Raw genomic sequence first — 12,441 nt, forward strand, 5'->3', positions numbered from 1 at the left:
TATATGTTGTAGTCTTAATTCAGGCCTCTAATTAAGAGGGCATAAATTATCCTGTTGAGGACCAGTCTGGGTCTGGAGTGTGGTATGCATGGGTGGAGTGGAAGGAATTGTTTCTGGTCCTTCCTCCTCCCTGCTTCCCTGTTGGAGACCCATGGATGTGGAGGGAAATCTGTGTAATTTTACTTCACTTGGTGTTAGTGTGGTGAGGCTGCAAGTGTCTTGTGTGACAATCTTTGTCTGACTGTGGCTGGCGAGTAATTGTGTAGCAGACTCAAACCTCAGGGACTGGAGGATCAGGGCATTGAGAGGGTTCATAATCTTGTTGGAAACAAAGTAAGATCTGTAGGACCTTCGGCCAACGTTGACCATTCACTTCTCAACTGCCTATAGCACGGCGTGACTGTAAAATATGTATGGACCCTCGATTATGTTTAATCAGTTGCTTTTTAATTACCTGCTTTACATATTCCCAGTTATTTCATACGTATAAATTGTGTCTATCTGAAGAAAAGGCCTGTGACTTTACGTAAACTTTCTCCACCCCTCATCCTGGATCTAGAACAAATCCAGGCACCTAACATGCTAAATACTATGGAAGTTCAATATTGGTTGAAATATAGTTGATAACTAGCAGAGATTTGAGACAGGAGTATGAATTGGTATTTCCCAGGAATAATAAGGCAGTGGAAAACAGATTTACTCTAAAATGGGCCAAATCAAAATCCTAATGAGCTAACTCCTTTTCAGAAAATTCTCTCTTTTGCAAGATATGCTTAAATATTTCAGTATAGGAGTTTTTCTAACCAGCTTCCATATTACTGGCTCATGCATTAACTTATGTATTCTACATGTAATCCATGTAAAACACACATCCCCATGGCACATGGAGCATCAGCAGTCAGTCCAGCCTGCTCTCTCCTAGGACATACATGTCTTCCTGCTTAAGGGGTTGAACTGGATGCTTAAGAAGTCAGTGTTTGTTCCTAAACCTCCTTATGCCAATTGCACTTATTACTGGAATTTTGTAGTTTAACGAAATGTTATATGAATATTTTATAAACAGATTAAATCCAAGTATAAAAAGTCACTGCTTCGAAAATTTATTGAATATCTTGGAAAAGATTCAAAATTAGTACAAAAGCATTTCTCTCAACATCAGTGGGTTGTGACAACTAGAAAAAGTGGGGAAACATTGTAAAAATATAGAAGGATTCTAGTCTTCACCAGTATCTTTAGTTCTTGCATGAATTCAAAGAAACTGAGAGTGGAAATTATAGACCATGTGATTGGAGTGATTTATGAAAGAAGGTCCACACAGAATTCCAGTTGGTAGACCCTCGTTCAAAGAAAGGTTGAGGCCCAAAACAGGATGTGAAGATTTGTCTTCTTATGTGCTATAAACCGGGTCACCAACCATGTCCCATCACAGGCAAACCAGGATGGTCAGTCACCATAGCTGCAAGTTAAAATAAAATTTTAAGGTGTGCTTTATCATTTTAAAAGGATTTTCTGCTTTAATCACTTTTCACCATTGATTACCTCAGGCCTGAGTACGATGAGAGGGTTTGACTGTATAAATTAACATCAGCACCCAAGAGGGCAAAGTATTTCCTTTGTATTAAAAAAAACTCTCTTTCTTGTTCCATTTCCTATTATTGGCAAGATCTGGAATAGATTTATTGTAATAGCACTAAATATTATCCTTTGGTTATGTATAGGAAAAGGAATGCATGCGTCATGTGTATGAAGTACCAACCCCATTGTGACATATTCTTTCCCTTTCCAAATGGCAATATTAGATGAGATTTCTTTGGGATTAAAAAAACCAAACCTGGAAAAGTCTTCAGTTGAAATGACAAAGGAAATCATGACAAGGGGGGAAAAAAACCTTTTTTACATCAGTTGTTTGAGTCCTTGTTTCTTTTCAAGATTATTTTCCCTCTTCACCATATAAGAAATAGTTGAATTGTTACAGGCATTGGACAATGGCTGCTGTCTTAAGCCTACCACCATGTGTGGCTCCCCTCAAGACCTTCCGTCCTACCCCATGGTTGACTGGAAGGATCCAGGATCAGCTTTCGTCTCATGGTTTTAAATGCTATCAAGTAAATTTCTCCAAAACAATATTTTACTCACCCTACATTCTCTTCCACTTCATTCCTGTTTTTATTAAATATAGGAATGTTTAGAATCCAGGACTGCACTTTGATGAATTGGAGGTGACATGCATCTGGAATTCTCCAGTGTTAACTTTGGAATTCTTCACCCATTGGGACGAGAGTGGAGTGGAGTCTTCATAGTTAGCAACCGAGCAAACCTCATGAAAAATGAAGGCCACAGGGACACTGCTCTGATGGTCACAGCTAGCAGCCGAGACAGGTCTTTTCTGATATTGCAGCAGTTCTGAAGCATTTGGCAGGATGTTGGAATGAGATTTTGGCACAGAGAGAAACCCCAAGCTTTTGTACCTATGTGCTCTTCTCCACTGTAGTTTTTGTTTTGTTGCACACTTTTAGTATGACTGTTTAATGTAACTTATTGCAGCAAACAATGCATGACTTGCCTTCTTAATCTAGCTTCAGTCTCTCAAAAACACGATGGTCATATTAAGGGCATGAACTTACTGATATGAATGAAAAAAAAAATCCATGATAGGGCTGAGACTTCTGCATTTTATGAGGTTAGCTAGAGAAAATAAATTTTTTGGTCCCTGCAAGTGATCCTATTTCCAGACACCAGAAAAATGTGCAGAGGACCAACTGCTCTGATGACTAAATCTCATCATAAAGAGAAAAGTGGATGAATTGTGGGGTAAAGAATGGAATTGAGGATTAAAAAAAATAAGGTTTGAAGTCATTAGGATCTTGAAGTTAATATCCGAGTGTTTTCTACTGGCTGACCTTGAAGAAATTTTGTTTGGCTTAAAACCTCTGTGCTTCAGTTTTCTGAAGCAGACCTTGTCTTCCTATTAAGAAAATAAACCCTGTTGATTGATTCTCTGGGACCCATGTGGCTGACACTTTCAAGTATCCAATATTGAGTTAAACAAAAGGTTAAAAAATTAGCCATAGATCCCCAAATGTCATTTATGCTTGTAGTTGTGAAGAACAACCTGGCACAAAGGGGCTTTAGAGGCATTTTCCCAAAAGCTCTGATATGATGTGGTCTGCCCATGAAGATGAGATGGGGTAGGCAGAAGCTGGAAAGGTGACTGAAATGACTAACTCTTCGAGGTTAGTCTCATTGCTCATTAAAGGTCAAATCACAGGGATAAAGACAACTTTTAAAGGCAAAAAAACAACATACGAGAAGGCTGCTTCATCCATTGATGCAGAAAACTATTCAATTTCCAGCAACAGAAACATCAACGAAACGAGATATCAATATATAACTTGCAAAGCATTTTCCTTTCGTGAGCCAAGTCGTGCAGTGATGTGCTTGGCACTGTACTGTTACAGCAAAAAGGTGAATGACAAACAGTGGAACATTTCTTCAAGAAGAACCTTCTAGTGTAAGAGTGACTGAGGGGATTCATCGCATGTGGTAGCTGATCTGGAGGAGGTGGCTCCCTGGGGCACAGTGTTGAGAAGGATCCCGAGGGCAGGTGCAATCTTAATGGGAAAGAGTCCTGTATCAGTGCTGGCTTTCATTGGTGGTGATGGAGGTGGTGTGAGTCTGTATGGTGTGGGTGACAGCTCAGAGGCTCGGGGTGAGGTACAGATTCTGTCCAGTGTCTGACCCCTCTCTAGCTACAGTGTAGAGGGCCCTGGGCTTCTGTATTTAGAAGGTGGGGGAATGGAGCTGTGATCCATGGCCCCCGACTCCTGCTTCATTCCCCAATCCCTATCTCAGGTTCTGCCCTTCTTCTTAAGCCTGTGAGTATGAGCATGGCTCCTCCATCATCTCGCACCTTCCCGAGCTTTCTGACTGGGCCCAGTACCACTTCCTCTACCTTTGAGTGTCTTTTTCCCTCTACGCTCAGTTTGAGCTCATTTCCTGTGGCTGAGCCCTCCTGGCCCTGCAGGGAGGCTCCCCTCCAGCTTCCTTTTCTAATGTTACACTCACCCCTCAGGTGGGCTGCTGAGTGACACTGGACTTTGGAGCATTAACTGGATTCCAATGTGGTCCTTACTGCCTCTTGACTCTGACTGTTTGGAATTTCCATTAAAACTAGAGGTTTCCTTCTGGAAACATCAAAATGCCTTTTTGACACTCTTGGGCCTAATAGCACCTGGGTGATATTTCTATGTTAGTAATAAAGATGAGGAGCCTCTTTGCACTGTGGGTGCTGAGACATCTGGGGCCTGTGCAGTGACGTGTTAGCTTGGGCGCTCAGCTGCTCCCGGTGCTGTGGGGTCCACATAGGTGCTGCTGGCACTCTGTTGTCCAAGATGGCAGGCCCCTCGCACAAGTGTCCACTGTGTGACTGCAGAAACAGTAAAAACAGGTGGTTATCTGGCCAGGAGATCCCCCAGAGCCATTCTTTCCCCTCTTGGCTCCCCTGCCCTGCTTTCTCTGACTCCAGGCTTTGACCGGGTTTCTTGCTGATTCTGTCCTGCACTCCCACAGGAGGCTGCTTCTGCTTCTGTCCTGCCTCTGCAGCCTTGGGTTTGCAGAGGAGTGGGGGGCACGGTTCCCTCCTGCCCTGTGACCAAGCTCACAGTGTCCTGGCCATACTCTTCCCTGGTGGTGTTAGGTACAGTGGATCACAGTTCCTATTTTCTGTCCCTTGATGTCGAGATCCACTGATTCTCCAGAAACCCCAGAGCTCGTCTCCCACTCCAGCTGTCTCCTTCAGAGCCCTTTGAGTGGCTGGCCGCAGCCTTGGCACAAGATGGCCTTAGTGGGTTTGAAATCCTGAGTCTCCCTTTGCAGCAGGAGATTTCCAGTGCCTGCATTTTTCTTTTTTTTTTTAAACCTCCCTCCCTTTTACACCCCATCAAGTCTGTGACCCATTTTTGCCCAGGGTTCTGTTCTCTAGGTAAAAACAAGCTTTGTGGGTTAATCAGATAAACACCTCCCATCATCTGTTTCCCATTAATCTGTCACAGCTCCCAGGTGGCAGACCCTACAGAATGTCCACGTGTCTGGAAGGCCGTTGGGTCTTGTCTGGGGGAGGTCAGCCTGTTAGCCTCTCTCTGCTCTTGTAGGTGGCTCCTTCTAGGGTGCCTTATCATCAAACAGTGATTGACAAATGTGCCCTCCTCCTGCACCCCACCCCCCCAAAAAAAAGGAAGGGAAAAAGGATGTGGGAAGGTTGTAAAACATACCACTAGGTTTGTTAAACTGCATGAGACCCTAGTGTTTAAATGCTGGTGACTATTCAGTTCTGTCACATGTCTATCCACAAATGCTGTAATCTTAGAGTATATAGGTCAGGAGTGATTTTTCACCAAAAACAAAAAGAGCTACTAGAGAACAAATTTAGAGAATGGCCCTACCATCTACAAACAGCAGGTAAACATAAATATGGTAGGTGGATAAAGAAATGGAGACACACACCTATGAGAGGGAGTTAGCATGAGAACATTCCGGATATAGCTGGAAACTCGGCTCAGCTATGGGAATTAAGAGGCATAAAGAAAGGAAATATAGACGTGAGCAAATGTGAATTGAATCACAGGAAAGAAAAGCAGGTATGTCAGGGTCTCTTATGGCAGCTTTATTTCATATTTGTGGCCTGACCCCTCCCTCCACTTTTACTTTATTTGAATTATTTATTCATTGCCTCTTTAGGACTTTGTTACCTTTCCTCTCTAAGGATCTCGAGATGTTGGATAATAGAATTTGAGCATTGTGTTAGAACCGTTGTCACTGTGTTTGCTTTGCATTGGTCTAACAATTGCTTATATCCTTAACAAGGAACGTGAAATTCTGGCCCCCTAAAAATTGACAATAGAGAATGCAGTCATGTTGAGGGGGACACCTGTAGCAGATGTTACAAGTTTAAACCACGTGCTGGCAGTTAGACTCCAACGTTGCTGTCCAGCAGAACCTTCAGTTAAATCCAGAAAACAATCCCTGGTAAGGAAACCACCGTGCTTTCGAATGACTTCTACTCGAGTGTCTCTACAAATGCTTTCCACTTGCAGGTCTGACCTGCTTGTGACGTGTCATGCAAGCCCTAGTGACTGGCTCTTTGCTCTGGTGGCTGTCCCTATGGGGACACTACTTCATTTTTGTCATGGAACAAGGGAAGCATATGTCAGGAAATGAAATGCTGTCTCATTACTGGAAATTTTGATATCCAAAGGGTGTGGGAGCGGAAAGGTAGGATGGATGGCTTGCACATGTCCTGCTAAATGGAGCTTCTTCAAGGATTAGGTGCGTAGCTGTGTGTTTTTCAGGTCTCACTGAGGAGTCAGAATGGATTCCTGAGGAGGGGGATTCTTTGGGCGTTTTACTGATTTCTGTTATGTTAGAATACCTAATGGGAAGTATTTTAACTTGGGGAAAAAAATATGTGAAAAGCATTAGTGGTTCAGTAAAACATGCAACCAGTTCAAGATTTAAGTCAAAGGAGAAAAAAGATGTTGGGGAATTTGTTACAAGTGCTGTAGTCTCAAGTTCATATACTAGAGTAATAGTGACAGATAAGCAAAGGAGACAATTAAAAAGGTTAGCATAATCGAAATCTTGTTAGCATAATTCAAAAAAGACAAATTCTTTTTTTTAATTGCACCCGGAGGTGACATGATTTATCTGTATCCTAGTAACTGGATTGTGATCATGTGGGCAGGAAAGTGATCCATTTATAGGGACTTAGAGAAATCTTTGTGGAACAAGGTGTATTGCTAGGCATGCAGGTGAGAGTTGAGTCATCTCTTATCATTTTAAAAAGACTCCACTTTAGGGCCGGCCCGTGGCTTAGTGGTTAAGTGCGCGCGTTCCACTGCTGGCGGCCTGGGCCCGGATCCCAGGAGTGCACCGACGCACCACCGGCCATGCTGAGGCCGCGTCCCACGTACAGCAGCTGGAAGGATGTGCAGCTATGACATACGGCTATCTACTGGGGCTTTGGGGGGAAAAAAAAAAGACTCCACTATTAGATTCAATGGTCAACTTAACACTTACTATTAGACAATGTATCTACAACTATTTCAACAGTTGTAAAATGCTACAAAGATGATTAGTCACTAAAACTGAAAAAGAAATCCTGATTATTTGTCTTGGCCATTTAAAAAAAAGTGACGTGGACCACATTCACTGACTGAGGCCTTTGCACTTTGGTCCTCTCCCACCCACAGTTTTATGGACCCTCAGTACCCCTCCTGAGCCATGGGGGCGGGAAGGGACTGAGAAAGGTGAGGGCCTCGGATGGTGGGCGTTTTCTCAAGGCCATGTGCCTGGGATGTGGAGGGACTAAGGCTTGCAGCTCTCGATTTGCTGACTAGTGTCCGTTGCACGGACCTGCTGCTTCTCTTTTTGGGCCGTTTTATATAGTCTTCAGCCCTTTTCTAGATACTGATTACAGGGACCGATGCATCCCTTCTGGTTTGAAAAGTTGGAGAAATTCTGCCAAAACATCTCCATAAATGTCTTTTGAAACATTTTCCCTAAGTGAAGTTTCACCAAAGGATGGTTTTCCAGCTGAGTTCCAGTGTGGTTCACGGATTGCCTTAGGGGAAAGTAAATCAGCAAGAAGAATGGATTTCACTCTTCAAGAGCTGACTGTGTTTAGTAACCTAGTTAAAAGCCTTTCTTCCCAGCCGGGCTGCTGACTCCTGTAGGTGGAACTGGAGGTTCCGCGTCCCTTCCGGGCTTCCATCCTGACCAGCTGGACGTTCGGCCTCTCATTTGGGTCTTCATATTGGGAAGTCCTTGGAAACCAAGGCTCTTAGCTGATGAGAACTGCCCACTGTTGTCTCTGGCTTTGGGAGGGCCTGAAAGGAACAGAAGCATTCTGGGCTGGAGGCCGTGAGTCCTCCTGCTCCTGCTTTAGAGATCAGCTTCTTGTCTGGGAAGATCTATGAGGTAGGGATCCTGTGCCAGGGAGCAGCTAGCTCTTGAGCATTTGAAGGTGGACTGCATTGTACCCTGCACAGCAGTTTCTGACCCACAAAAGGAGACTCCAAATTATTTGTTGATTAAAGAAAACCGCTAAAAGGGTCATGGTACTGATGAGTGTTTAAGTTTAATGCGTTTACTTCAGAAATGAATTTCTTTGGTATTTTCTCAGGAAGAAGAATGAAAGGCAGTAAATAGAATGTGAAGTAAATAGAAAGTAACAAAGCTGTGAAAGAAGGCAGAATGTCATTTTCAAGAGTGTTTCCATACGGTATTTGACCTTCTCCCTCTGACTTATACCGTATGATTTCCTTCATTAAGTAGTAGATAATAACAACAATAAACAAACACATAGGGACCGAGATTGGATTGGTGGTTACCAGAGGGGAAGGGGGGAGGGAGGAGGGTGAAAGGGATAATTCGGTACATGTGTGTGGTGATGGGTTGTAATTAGTATTTTGGTGGTGAACATGATGTAATCTATGCAGAAATAGAAGTACAATGATGTACACCTGAAATTTTTACAATGTTATAAACCAGTTATTGCAATAAACAAAAAATTAAAAAATAAATAAATTAAAAAAAAAAAGAGTGTTTCCAGGTGGGCTCTTGGTTCTGTGGGGTCTTGTGTGGATCTGGAAGTGCACTGCCTGTGATCGTTCAGGGCCTGTGTGTGCACCAGGCAGAGCGATGTGAGTGGAGCTGAGGGGACCACTTGCTGCCCCCATCCTGGGCTGTCTGGGGCCTCCATGGGGCTGTGAGCATAAATCTTGGTCCTGAGGTTGGAGATAAGATGGTGGTGGTTTGGACTAATGGCCTGATACAAGACTGCTCTGTGGAACAGTGCCTGCTTCACTTCTTTTGGGGAATGGAGTGAGATGCTGTTGTCCCCAGAGGTAACAAGTTGAGGATAGACTGTGGATGGGCCACAGAAGAAGCAGGTGAAGCTTCCTTAGGGCTGGTCCACGGATCTTTCTGTGACCATGTGGTAGAGCGTGCCCCAGTGGGGAGTGCTGGTTCTGATTGTTCAGAGTGGGGTGTGGCCAAGGCCTGGTGGGTGACCTATGCAGGTGACCATTTCTTTGCTGACATATGATGACTTTTGAGAGCACTTCTAGCCCTACTGTCCCCTGTTCTTTGTCAGGCTTCTTCCTGGGTGGCAAGTTGTGCACCCTGGGATGTTACCCCGGAATGGATGAAAGGAGGGATTTAGGTCTGAGATTTTGTCTGAAAGCAGAGTTAGCGTCATTATGAATCATGATGCTCTCCCTGCCGCGGCCACCCTAGGCCAGTAGGGGAGGACACATGCTGGCTTTGCCGGGGGACTTTTGGGTATTGTGCTGCCTCTGAGTCATCTTCAGGCCTGTCAGCCACCATTATTGAGCACCTGCTCTGTGCAGGGTGCTGAACAGAGCTTATTCCATTTATCCTCCTGACACATGTGTTACTACTTTACAGAAGAAGAGAGCAAGATTCAAAGAGGTTTGGTAGCTCCCCAGGGACACAGGGCTAAACAGCAGAGCTGGGATTCAAATCCACATCCAACTGAAATGGAAAAGTCCCGTTTTGTTACAATAAGCAATTTACTTTTAAAAAGTTTTTCTTTTATAAAAGCAGAAAGGGAAATTTCCACTAAGCACTAAATGCATGTCTTTCCTACCAGGCACTGAGCGAAGCACCCTGCAGATATCATCCCCTTGAATCCTCACAACAACCTCTGAGTGGGAATCACTGTTCCCGTTTAATAGATGAGGAGACAGAGGCACTCAGTGGTCCGATTGCTTGGCTGTGGTCCTGAGGGGAGTATGTGACAGAGCTGAGATTCACACCCAGGTCTGCCTGACTCCAGGGCATTGTGTTTGACCTCTGTGCTCCGGTGCCTGCAATAACACTTGCTGCCTTTGACTGGGAACTTACTGTGCTCTGGGCATCTGGCTGAGCCCTTCACAAGCACAGCTCTGGGCTGATAAGAGAACACAGGCTCTAGAGTCAGACCTGCCCTGAGGAGCTGTGTGACCTTAGACAAATGACTTCACCTCTGAGCCTCAGTGTCTTCATTTATCAAAAGGGGATGATATGGGGCCATCTCTGTGGCATAGTGATTAAGTGTGCTCTGCTTTGGCGGCCCGTGGGTTCAGAATCTGGGCTCAGACCTATACCGCTCATCAGCCATGCTGTGGCGGTGACCCACATATAAAATAGAAGAAGTCTGGCACAGATGTTAGCTCAGGGCCAATCTTTCTCAGGAAAAAAAAAAACATTGTGAGGATTAAGTATTTCATCGGTGCTGGATCCAATTTTTAAAAACAAAGACTTATACTGGGTATTGATTGTGGTTGTGTGTTTGAGAATCAGAGAAACTGGGGTTTGAATTCTAGCCCTGCCTCTATGTGTCCATGAAAAAGTTATTCAGCCCCTGTAGGTCTGCCTGGTTATTTCTAACAGTGATGACAAGGTAGTCCTATTGCCTCCCTCCTGGCGGTGATGTAAGCATTCATGGAGGTAGTATGTGTATAGGTCCAAGCGTGGTGCTCAGCTCATGCTACCCTGGGCAAATGGTGGTGGATATCATGATGATGTTCGTCGTCATCATCATCATATTCCTCATCATCATCACAAAGAAGTTTTGTGTTTTGTTGCTGTACAAATTGTTAGAGCAAAATCGAAATGTGATTATCCAGTAGTTCTCAAAAAGAAGCATCTTTACAGTGTCTGATCTGTTAAGAGACAGAACTAACTTGGGTGAAATGCGTGTCTTGCCTCCAATTCTTGAAGGGACCTACCTTCCTCATCCAGAACTGGATCACAGAATTGTATTAAATATTAAACTGGAGCAATAAATTGTAGAACTCTTAAATATGGAACCCAAATAATGCCCAACTAATGTGTTTAAAGTATGTTTTAGCTGCTACCCTTTTCTGATTGGCTGACAGATTTGAAACTGTAGGTCAATAAATTTCCATTAACATTTTGTTTGATGTTACAAAATGGAGCTGGCCAGCCCAACCCTGAAGGGCCATTCTGGAGTCCATGATTCCTGCTTAGCTAGTGGCAATGGGGTCATTTTGGTGGTTCTCTTCTCTTTAATTATCCTGTTTTTGATACATTTTGGAAAGTTCCAGTTCTGGCAGACACTGAATAGTCAGCCTGTTTACTGAAATACTCTCATTTTCGCTGAAATTGAGTGAGTTTTGTGACAATGAAGGCAGCTTCCTGCTACCCTTCTGTGTGGTCACAGATCACATTCTCCTAAAGGGACTGCTGAAAGGGAGAGTGAGGCACAAGCTTCACGTGTGCCCAGGCGTTGAACAAGACAGTTGAATGCATGAAGAGGAAAGTAAACACCGTAATGTAACACCGAGGGCTAGTTACGTGGTATAATGATTTTAAAGTTGAAAAATCGTGCTCTAAGCACTATCAGAGTCCAAATATTCAGTATGAGTTGATACTTACAAAATGCTCACATAGATAAGCTGTTCAAATCGCACCTAAAAATACAAGCTGTATGTTTGTTTTGCCTACAGCAACTGCACTAGTGATGGTAATTTCACTATACATTTCACATTTTGTCAGCTGCCTCAGTATCTGGAGGATTTTTTAATGACTTATTTGGCCCGAGCTACCTTAGAAAGCTGTCCCATGATGTCATGTGTTGGCCTCTCCTTACCTCATCTCCCCTCAGGGGTTTGGCAGCCTAGGCGCCCTAGGAGTGGGGCATGGGTGCTGGGGTTGGTGAGGCTGACACTGGTGGCCCAGGACGGGCTGACCAGGCACTTGTCCCCTTTACCAGGCATTGGCTCCAAGCCCTCTAAGGCCACCAGGAAGCAGTCGAGAGTGCCGTGGAGTACTTCACACTTCATCAAAAAGCCATAAAAACAGTTACCAGCTCATTAGGGACTTTGAAAAGAAGTTCCACAAAGCTGACCTGGCTGGGAATTGCCAAGGCGAGTGTGAGTCACCGATGCAATTTGTGCTGTGGATTGTTTTGGATGAAAGATAGTGGAATCTTGAAGAGAAGTCTGTCTGTTGAGGTGGCCTCAAAGAATGCCCAGAACCACTAGGCCAGGCTTCTTGAGGGCAGAACTGCTGATTTGTGCCCACTGCTGGTATCAGGTGGTGCTACTCAGAGGGCAGCTGGGCCTTGGGGTTCTAGTTGCAGCCCTGACCCCCTTCAGCTGTCCTCCAAGGTTTGGGGTTCAGTTCAGGGTCTAACTCCAGGTCTGGCCTTTGTCAGGGCTCAGGGGACTCCATGCTGTGGTGTCTGGCTCAGGGGGGGTTGGGGAATGTGGGGTTCTGAGTCCAGCACCCCACTCATGGGTGGGGCAGGAGACTGCTGACTTGGGTCTCGTGGGAAGGACTGTGATGTCAGTCCTGTCCTGTCACCTCCAAATGAGGTTGTGCCTAGAATCCAAGATTAAATATTTAAAAATACCA

General features: G+C 44.5%; 1 protein-coding gene across 3 annotated transcripts in view; it reads left to right on the forward strand.

Annotated features, from left to right (window-relative positions):
- FHOD3 (formin homology 2 domain containing 3) overlaps positions 1–12,441 on the forward strand; it is a 457,851-nt gene that overhangs the window by 72,944 nt on the left and 372,466 nt on the right. The window lies entirely within an intron of this gene.

The sequence above is a fragment of the Diceros bicornis genome, chromosome 16 (assembly GCF_020826845.1).
Source record: "Diceros bicornis minor isolate mBicDic1 chromosome 16, mDicBic1.mat.cur, whole genome shotgun sequence".
NCBI classification, from domain to species: domain Eukaryota; kingdom Metazoa; phylum Chordata; class Mammalia; order Perissodactyla; family Rhinocerotidae; genus Diceros; species Diceros bicornis.